Genomic DNA, 11,467 nt, shown 5'->3' on the forward strand with positions numbered 1-11,467 from the left:
ACAACCCTACTGTCCACAAGCATCACCCCCCCCCTCTCCATATGGATTTGGAGAATTGTTGCCACGTCCCAGTGGTGGAGGTATCATATATATGAAAGAGGGCATTCAATTATACTACAATGATCAATTAGGAGGCCGAAGCCCTAAAGGAAGTGATGCAATAGGTGACTGCAGGTCGACAACATTTAAGTAAGCTGTACTTTGAGGTCTCTTATATATCAAAGGGGGTCTCAAAGGACGCATACGCTTCAACCTGTGGCTCCAGCCCTACAGGAAATGACTCAGCAAGTGCTCCATCTCGTTGCACCTGCACCCAGCGGCTCGCTTGCAAGATTTTGGCCTGAAGTTCTTCCCAGACCTACTCCCTAGCCATCCAACACGCATATCTGAGAATCAGGCTTCTCTTTAATAATGACAAAAAGTTACAAGAGAAATACACATTAACTTTTTGTTATCTCATAAGCGGCGTGGTGCCGGCTCCTTTTGACCTTTTGACCCCAGACTTCAAAAACGTGGCCACAGGCCAGCTGTGTCTAATGGTTCAGAATGTGGTGGAAAAACAGTTTTTGAGATAGGACCGTCCAGGGACGGACTGGCCGTCGGGCATACCGGGCGTTTGCCCGGTGGGCCGAGGTGCAATATGGGCCGATAGTCCTGATTTTTCTTTTATTATTATTTTTTTCCCATATAATGGTCTGACCGGCTGGCCCACGAAAGTAGTTCATCAGCGGCCCTATTGACACTGGGCTGGCCCAATCACATCCCCTGGGCTGACCCAACACCCCTTTCGATTTGGACCTGCCTACATAATGCATTAGGACGGTAAACAAACTCAGCGTGGCCCATGGCCTTGACATTCTTGACACGCGCACGCTAGTCTGCGGCCCATTGGCTGTCTTCTTTACTGACTAGGGCTCGTCCAATCATATCACCAAACACCTTCTACCTTTAGCTTGGTCGGTGCACAGAAACGCACGTTTCGTGAGAATCCTCCAGTCCAAAATGGAGAGAAAGAGAAAAGGGGTGCAGAGAAACTGCGAGACAAGAAGAGGCTTGCTCTTCAAGCCAACGCTGCCAAATGTGGCAAAATATCAGAAATGTTTGCCACGGCAGGGCCATCATCAGCTCCCGTGGATGACAGTGATGCTTGTGGCAATACGATACAACGACCTACGGTAAGCTTACTGATCATGAATTAAAACGTCTCTAAAATATGTTTGACTTAGGACCTATGTTCTTTGGCCAAGTTCGTTTGCATTGTAAATACAAGACAAGTCTGTAGCTGTTGCTAGCCCTCAGCCTACTCTACTCTGAAACAGCCAGCCGTTAGCCTACACTCTAATGTTGTGTGTTTGAGTGGTGGGCTAGCCCGTTAGCACTATTGGGTGTGCGTCCAGATACCGAATTATGATAGCCCTATACCTCCGACAACAAGAAAGTCATTAGTACCGACAGCCCATTGTTCCGAAATTGTGACATAGCAGTCCACTGGTAGGCTACAATCAAGATGCAAATGCTAGGCTACTGTGGTGAAGTTATGGGTGGTTCCATAGTAAATATATGCTGAGGTTGAGAAGCACAGAGGTAAGCAAGCAAGTTGTCTGAGAAAAGTTGCGAGCAGGGAAAACACATGGATAGGGTGGTGTCATATTATGTGCCATGGTGTACTGTATGATGATGTTATGATGGTTCATTTAGTAAGACGATGAAAACAGTGGTAGCACTGGCGTGCGCAGTGCTGCAAGATGCGGCGGGAACCACACCACCTCCACCACAAAAAATGAATTCAGCGCCACTTTTCGAAACATGGGATTTCGGAACAGTGGGTATAATTTTGTCGGAGTAAAGATATTTCGGACTTGTGGGAAGAAGGTCCAGGGGTATTTTTCGGTAAATCACATTCAATAGTTTAATATTATAAATGAGATTCACACTGTCATAATTTAGCCTTGCACATATCCAGTCTATGTTAGCCTGTGAAGTGTTAATGTTAATGCATTATTCAGAATGTACAGTCCTGTGCGTGAAGTTGACAAGCATTTGCAGTTAAGCATAGCCTCCGTGTACTTTTGAAGTTAAATTGAAAAAATAATCTAATGGTGGTCGCTGGGACAAAACCAGTTGAAAACCCCTGTGCTAGAGAATAGCTTCTAACGCCAAATGCCAACCCTATGTTTGTGGGATGAGTAGTAGGCTAACCCAAGGCTGAGCTACTTTTTTGAAGAAAAAAAAAGAAAAATCTGTTAGGCAGTTGTTATGGTAGCTGGTTAGTGACAATGAACAGAAATGGAAGAATACCACTTTTTTTTTTTTAAATCAGCACTGCTTTGTCTGGAAAACTGACAATCAGATTAATCAGCTATGTCTATTCATTATAATTCTCTCTCCCTCATTCATGTTTCATAGGCTACTGAAGATGTCGAAGTCCCTTTTGACTGGGTGGGTAGTTCACAATTTAGTGGGTACTACTCTTGATACAGTAGAGTAACATCTGATAAGTAACCATCATTTATTCTCTTCTCTATTCTTTGTCTTTGTCTTCTATTTTTGTCTTTCTCTTCTATTAAACGCAGGTACACACCCAGTCGGATGAACTCTACCCATTACTGTGATGGACGTGGAGTATACTTTTTTGTTAATAAATAACACCTTTTGGAAGTGTATAATGCGTCCACTCTCACTGATTGCTTTTAACTCATTGCATGGCTTAAGGTATGTGGAAAATAGTTGCACAGTTGGAGTCAGGCTTTTAGCTAGTATTTTTTGACAGCACTTGATCGTTTTTAGGTAATATTACAATTACACTGATTTATTTATATGTTTAGTAATTTAATACATAATAACTGAGTGTAACTGAAACTAGGTAACAAGGTACAAAATTCAAGTAACAACTTTAACAAAATTAAACAACTTTCTACACAACTTTAAAGTGTATGATGTATATTGTATTGTATTGAATTTAGATTAATTAAGACCACCACCTTAACACACAAACTCTTGTTGAACTCATAAAGTAGTAGGTTCAGTGACGTGCGGTGAGACAGCTGTCTTCTGTAGCTTCTGCGAGCCCGTGAATCAATGTTTCGTTGGAATCATGATGTAACGTTGTTGTAGCGGGAATACAGCAATGCTATTTTCTAATTGGCAGGGCATATGTATGATTCTAGACTTCGCTAAGCACTGAAGCGACTGAAACGGTGAATTTTGATCACATTCAGCGAAGTTAACCGGTAAAACGGGAGAAAAATAGGGCGTCTTTAGGCCGTCCTGCCTAAAAGTAGGGCGTCCCATTTCTTCTTATTTTTTAGTAGACTATAGGCAGACGCCCTGCTAGCTAAAAGCCTGTTGGTGTAGACATTCGAGAGACCAAAAAGACTGAAAAGGTGTGTATCGAATTTAGTGGGCCGGTCTGGTTCAAAATGCCCGGGCCGATTTTTGTCCCAGTCCGCCCCTGGGAACGTCCTACCGCCCTGAAATTTGAATACCTTATTCTAAGGCCTAACTGGGACCCCCGCACCGAGACTTGGCCCAGTCGGACCCCGAGTGCAGGAATGGGGGGCCTGGACTTTCATAATCCTCGGCTCGGTGACTGTAAAGGATGTTTGGTCGGATGTTATGACGAAGAATCATAATGTGAATGGGAATATTCTATAAATGTCCTCATATCATCTTTCGTCTCAACACTTCTGCTGCAGCCGTTTAAAGTCTCACTCCGAGAACCTTAAATATGAATCAATCCATTAGAAGTATGAAAATATCTTCCCGGTGGCGTAATGGGCAAAAAGATGTCAAAGTGTCCTTTGACATCTACGTTTCGAGGCGATTGCAACAGTGCCACACATGATCATATTTCAATATGTTTCGGGGTAAGTAATTAGCTGTCGATTTTGGAGGCCTTTATCAATAATGACCAGCTATAGATTTGCTTCCCGATGGAGATTTTTTGACAAATTACATGTTATTTAGCATCTACACGTTAAGCTGATTCCAATGAGATCAAGCTCGCCCTCTTGCTACACCGAGATCATGTCCTAGACCTAGGTGTACCATGTAAAATACATGTTACCATTTGCTAGAGTGTCATGCTGGGTGTCATTGGACTCAGCTCAACGTGTAGATGCTAAATAAATGTCATTTGTCACAAATGTCTATCGGGAAGCAAATCAATAGCTGCTCATTATTGATTAAGGCCTCCAATTTCGACAGCTAATTACTACCATTAAACATGTTCGAATATGCTCATGTGTGGGACCGTTGCAATCGCCTGGAAACGTAGATGTTTAAGGACACCTTGTTCGCCCTCTTACGCCACCGGGAAGATATTAACATGCTTCTGATTGACTAATGAATTGATTCAGCTATTCCCCCAGAAGTCTGGGGTCAAAAGGTCAAAAGGAGCCGGCACCACGCCGCTTATGAGACAAAAGTTAATGTGTATTTCTCTCATAACTTTTTGTCATTATTAAAGAGAGGCCTGATTCTCAGATATGCAGATTGGATGGCTACGGTGTAGGTCTGGGAAGAACTTCAGGCCAAAATCTTGCAAGCAAGCCGCTGGGTACAGGTGCAACGAGATGGAGCACTTACTGAGTCATTTCCTGTAGGGCTGGAGCCACAGGTTGAAGCGTATGCGTCCTTTGAGACCCCCTTTGATATATAAGAGACCTCAGTACAGCTTACTTAAATGTTGTCGACCTGCAGTCACCTATTGCATCACTTCCTTTAGGGCTTTGGCCTCCTAATTGATCATTGTAGTATAATTGAATGCCCTCTTTCATATATATGATACCTCCACCACTGGGACGTGGCAACAATTCTCCAAATCCATATGGGGAGGGGGGGGTTGATGCTTGTGGACAGTAGGGTTGTACACTACACATAAATAGGAAGCAAACTCAGGAGAAGGAATGACCTCTGGAAAAATCGGAGAAACACTTTATTTTCAGTTTTTGTGGAGGTGCTTCAAAGATGCAAATTTTTCTGCAATAATCCAAAATCCAATGGAAAAACCCGTTGGCTTTTGTCAAGGGAAACCCAGGTCGACGATCACTTCCGGGTTGGCCAACATACGTCATCCCTCCACCACTCTATACTGTAAAAACACATGTTCAAGTTGAATGATAATGCATAAATCTATTCATGCTATTCATGACCATTATTTTGGCCATGGTGGATCCAGATCTGTTCCGGAGCATTTCTGCACCTCGGGCAACAGCGCAGGGTTGCCAGGTCCTGCCTGCAAAAAACGTCCTGCCCACATACCGTTCAAAATCCACCCAAAATGTCCTAGAAGCAGCCCAAGTTGTTGTTTTAGCAGCGAAATGCATTGTTTGTGTGTGTGTGTGTGTGTGTGTGTGTGTGTGTGTGTGTGTGTGTGTGTGTGTGTGTGTGTGTGTGTGTGTGTGTGTGTGTGTGTGTGTGTGTGTGTGTGTGTGTGCTAACACGCTATTTTATGTTGAAATGCGACGTAATCCAGTGTTCACGAAAACGTACACTGTCAACGTATGCTTTTGGCGACTGGGTTGGCTCTCAGATAAACGTGTTTCACGTCACAGGGTTTTGGAGGAAGGGGCGGGCCTTCTGAGAGGGGGTTCCGGGGGTTTCCTTCCGGGCGGGAGTTTTGGTTGTTGTAGTTTTCCGGTGGAGCTGTGCCTACCTGTCCGATTGTGGAATCCAATAAACCTGCTATCAAGCTTACTTCGCTCAATACCTCGCCTGTGGTTATTACAATATCATTAAAAGTTACATTAAAATTAAATCTTCCTAATAACTATAAAACTAAAGATCAGACACAATCACTGACTGAAGATTATGCAAGTAAAAACTATATTTCTCGCTAGAAATGTTATTAGAAACACGTTTAACGGTGAATCGATCCTAAAATATTGCATTTCCCATTCAGATAATAAAGATTAATAAAGATCATACACATTCACTGACTGAAGATTATGCAAGGAAAATGTAAATTTCTCGCTAGAAATGTCATTAGAAACACGTTTAATGGTGTATCTGTCCTAAAATATTGCATTTCCCATTCAGATAATAACGATTAATATGGCTACGTAACAATTTCACCAAATGTTAGGAGAACGTATCGCCCCCTGTTGGTGCTATTCCCCCATTCATTTCGAATGGAGAAGGACGCGTGTTCAGGGTGACGCTTTGGTCAGGCAAAGCGTGACCCTGAACACGCCTTGCGATGTGGACAGACGTATCTATTTTACGCCTTGGCATGATACCGGGAGAGGGTTAGCTAGGCGCGTCCTGAGCAACCACGAGCGTCCACGAGCGGCCCCGAGACTTCAGAATGTCGTTATTTGCATGGCCGCTAGAGGCGCTACATTTTGATACGCTCCAGTGGGTCGTAATTTGGGGCGGTACAAACGACCTATGCGGTCGTATTTTCTAGGAGGACAGGCTGCTCAGAAGTTACTCGACGGCCAGCAATGGAAATACCAGCATTAAATTAGTTTAATATTCAACATTCATTTAACATTCAAAATACAAACCTATTATGCACTTCAACCATTTGAGTGAATGATGTCAAACCAACTGTGCAACATACAGATTAATGTCCCCCATGTGCCACAAGGCTTATTTTTCAAATATATCTTTTCATCGATTTCTTACATTCATTTTTTTTTACTTATTATGCTCCTTGACCTTTTGACCTCAAGATGTCAAAACAACTGTTTAATACAGAATATAAAAAAAACATGTGCCACAAGGCTTATTTCTCAAATATATATTTTCAGCAATTTTTCACAATTAAAATAAAAAAAATGAATGAAGTTATTATACTCCTTGACCCTTTGACCTTAAGTTGTCAAACCAACTGTATAACACAGATAATAATAACCCCCATGAGCCACAAGGCTTATTTTTCAAATATAGAATTTCAGCAGGGTTGGGTGATGACCGAAAGGACGAGATCGCGGGTACAAGCGGCCGAGATGAGTTTTCTCAGAAGGGTGGCTGGCGTCTCCCTTAGGGATAGGGTGAGAAGCTCAGCATCTGTGAGGAATTCGGATTAGAGCCGCTGCTCCTTTACTTAGAAAGGAGTCAGCTGAGGTGGTTCGGGCATCTGGCAAGGATGCCCACTGGGCGCCTCCCTTGGGAGGTGTTTCAGGCACGTCCAGTGGGGATGAGACCTCGGGGAAGACCCAGGACTAGGTGGAGAGATTATATCTCAACACTGGCCTGGGAACCCCTCGGGATCCCCCCGTCAGAGCTGGTCAATGTGGCCCCGGAAAGGGAAGTCTGGGGCCCCCTGCTTGAGCTGCTCCCTCCGCGACCCGAACCCGGATAAGCGGATGATGATGACGATGAGGATGAGGAGAATTTCAGCAATTTTTTACAATTAATATAAAATAAATAAATAAACGTATTATGCTCCTTGACCTTTTGTCCTCAAGATATCAAACCAACTGTATAACACAGAAAATAATAACCCCATGTGCCACAAGGCTTGTTTTTCAAATATATAATCTGAGCAATTTTTTACAATTAATATAAAATAAATAAATTCATTATGCTCCTTGACCTTTTGACCTCAAGATATCAAACCAACTGTATAACACAGATAATAATAATAACCCCCTATGCAAAAGGCTTATTTTTCAAATATATCATTTCGGCAATTTTTCACAAATAAAATTAACAAATAAACGTATTATGCTCCTTGACCTTTTAACCTCAAGATATCAAACCAACTGTATAACACAGATAATTATAACCCCCATGTGCCACAAGGCTTTTTTTTGTTCAAATATATGTTTTTGGAAACATTTGTTGAGTTACTAAAATCTTAATTCAGTCATAAGATTATTTGTGTCCAGCATTTTCTTATTTTTTTATCCACCCTCTGCACGTGGCTTTAAAAGTATCCTTTTCTATTGGGGCTGAGTGTCCTGAGTTCCGATAAATGGCTAAGAAATCAGACATTTCTTTCTCTTAATTTATTATTATTTTCAAAATCACACCAAAATGTACATTGATGATCTCTATCGTAACTCTATATTTTGTTTTCGTTCCGTCTTCTTATTGTCCTTTTGTCCTGGTGCCTATAGATAGAAAAATGTAATTTATTTTTTAAATTACTCCATTTAATTATTAAAAAGTTTGCATTGACTCAAAATATTTTTATTGAACACAATAATGCAGTCACAGATTTTATTTTCATTATTTCGCATACCATTTCCAATGTGTCTTAACATAAGACACATTGCCATGGCAAGTCACTGTCTGGGGAGTTACTTTTACTGAGGGTAATGCAGATATCGTGAAACCACCACTTGCATGTCTCACATTGGGTCTAGAAAATAAAACAATTGAACATCAGTTACATTATTGAGTTTTTTGAAGGCATGTATGTATGTTTGGTCAAATAATTTCTGCCTTAGGGGTCCAAAATAACTTGGGAGACAATCTGATAATGTTTGCTTACATGCCTTTGTACATGTTTGTGTGTGTGAGTGTGCGTACAATTAAACAAAGTGGCATGTTTGGGTATTTAAGTTGCACTATGCATACACATTGTTGCAGTCTGTGCAAACATCTAATATAATGTGTCTGATATAATGTGACCTGATGTTACACAAAAGACAACAGTATTAGTTACCGTGTCTCATTTTTCAAATGTTTAATTTCTCCATGACGAATAACAGCCATTCTAATGGTGGGTTGACGCCGACTAGGCTTGTTTCTCATTCTAATAATGTACCTTGCCTGACAGGTGGAGAATTTGCCAACAGCATGCAAAGTTAAATATGTTGCATTTATTTTCCTGCTGCCAGGAACACAGACATGCTGGTATGTAAAATGCAGGACACAGCTAGGGTTATTTCTTTTCAATTCGCTGTGAATTACATTTATCCATGTTTTTTTAAGTTTGTTGACACCACTGTGAGGTGGGATGTTGCTCTGATTTTGTGTAAGTGAAATTGTGAATTTCTTGGCCATGATGGGTTAGGGTTTAGGGTCTAAACACTCCATCACTCTTTATTATTATTTTTCAGATACATGTCCTTTTACTTTTGCCTTTCTTCTGGCTCGGGATCACTAATAGAAATATCAGATCTGCCACTTTTAGGGGACACTGGACTGTGAGAGTCTTCTGACTCTTGCCCTTCTGCGATTTCCCTCCGACTTTCATCCTAATCGTCATCTGTGTACTGCAACACAACAGCTTTTTTTTTGCTGTGCCCTTTTAACCCCATTCAAGACTTTTTTTAATCTTTTTCACCGTACAGAATCTGGATCCCAAATGGAAACATCAGATCTGCCACTTTTAGGGGACACTGGACTGTCGGAGTCTTCTGACTCTTGCCCTTCAGCGATTTCCTCTGACCTTCTTCGAATCGTCATCTCTGTACTGCAACCCAACAGCTTTTCCTGCTGTGCCTCTTTTTAACACCACCAATCCTTCTTTAGTGCAGACTCTTGATCTCTAATGGAAGCATCAGATCTGCCACTTTTGGGGACACTGGACTGTCTGAATCTTCTGTGTCTTGCTCTTCCACCATTTCCCTCTGACTTTCGGCAGAATCTTGATCTGTGGGTAACCTCTGGACCTTTGAAATACATGACGTGCCTTGACCTTTCCCCTAATATCTCGCCGATTGTATGTATAATGTCGCCAGAATTTTGTGAAGAGTGTGTATACATTTTGGAAACTTTATTGTGTAACCAATCAGAAAATAATGTTCCATTTTCCCTGATACCTATATGCCCGCCATCTTGGATTTATAAAAATGGCTGCCGTGAATAGGGTTTTTGTCAATATCTCAGCTTCAAAATAACATAGAGCTTTTATTTTGAGAGCTAAACTACCATTTTCCAGGGCCAAGGAATCCAATGGTTACAAAATAAATAATCTAGATAAACCTAAAACTTAATTGACGGAAAGTTGTAGTTTTATTGAATGTTTTACAAGTGAGCAATCATGAATGTTCCACTAAGTTAATGTCCATTAAGAGCAAAGGCAATCAAGAGTCTTTACATATCCTCACTATCATCGTCATCATCAGTTTCATACTTATTATGTGTGTCCTCATCCTTCTGACACACACTGCCGCACTGGCAAAGATCGGTGCAGGATAAGTTTTTTTTCTGCAGGAACATCCGGCCGAAGAACAGTCTCTTTTGCATTGACAGCTAACCATCTCAATGATGGCCTTTGACAGAAGGGCATCTGTCATGGATGGTTTCAGTTTGCGATCGACTCCTTTTGGTAGACATTCTGCAGGGGATCCATCTGAAGGCATCTGCAGAGCAAATGCTGGCCTGTCCCCACACTCTGGCTGGATATGGACTCATCAGGACATGTTGTCTCAGAGGGTAAGGAGTAGCTTATCATCTGCCATATGCTTGCAGAAGAGACGCCATCGTAGTTCGGAGTGGTCTTGATGTAGCTGCCTTTGGGGGAGTAGGCTGCACAGACGAGGGGGGTGGGGGGGGGGGGACGCTAGCCAGAGTGGCCAGCATAGTTTCGGTCATTACTTCCTCTGTTGAAAGCATCTGCAATGAACTGATTACATCTTTATCTGCCTTTATGTAGACTGGCAGCCAGGTTGCTTGGCCTATACGTGAGAACCTTCCAGTGGTTATCAGCGCCAGTGAACGCATGGAAGGCTTGCATAAGATCATAGACCATCGATTTTTTTTGGTTGTTGTGAAAACGTGCCTTCTGCGGACTGAAACAGTGCATATGGAAGACTGCAGTGTTTTATACAAAGGAGACTAGTGTGTTGCTGCTTGATCTGGAAAGTGTATTCATATGATACAAGTGTGTATCATTTTTGGCATCAGAGTGACCTTTTGACAAGAGATTGTTAGGTTTCGTTAGAAGAGTTTTCAATTTGACATTGATGTGAATGGTATATTTCTCAGTGTTGCGTCTTATTTGCTTGTGTGTTGAGTTTTGACGCAATGAGCCAAGATTTGCAAAATGTGTTCAAGCAATTGAAAAAAACTGTAATGGACATTAACTTAGTGGAACGTTCATGATTGATCACTTGTAAAACATTCAATTAAACTAGAAATTTCAGTCAATTAAGGTTTAGGTGGATTCTAGCTTATTTATTTTGTTACCATTGGATTCATCAGCCCTGAAAATGGTAGTTTAGCTGTCAAAATAAAAGCTCTAGGTTATTTGGAAGCTGAGATATCGACGAAAACCTTTTTCACGGCAGCCATTTTGTAAAATCCAAGATGGCGGCCATATAGGACTTGAGGTATATGGAAACATTGGCTGAATCCGAATACTTAGTACATACTATTTCTGTTCAGTGTCTACTACTTGACCGTACTACTCTACAGCTATGCGTAGAACGCCTCCGAACGCTTCCGAACACCGCCGAAACTGTTTGGAGATGACGTATCTCCCCTCAGATGCCTGCAAAATTACCTTGATAAGTTACCTGTTTTCCGTCTTGTCATCGTTGCTATTAAATTAAAATGTCTCTTA

This window comes from Gadus chalcogrammus, chromosome 10 (assembly GCF_026213295.1).
Source record: "Gadus chalcogrammus isolate NIFS_2021 chromosome 10, NIFS_Gcha_1.0, whole genome shotgun sequence".
In the NCBI taxonomy this organism is placed as follows: Eukaryota; Metazoa; Chordata; class Actinopteri; order Gadiformes; family Gadidae; genus Gadus; species Gadus chalcogrammus.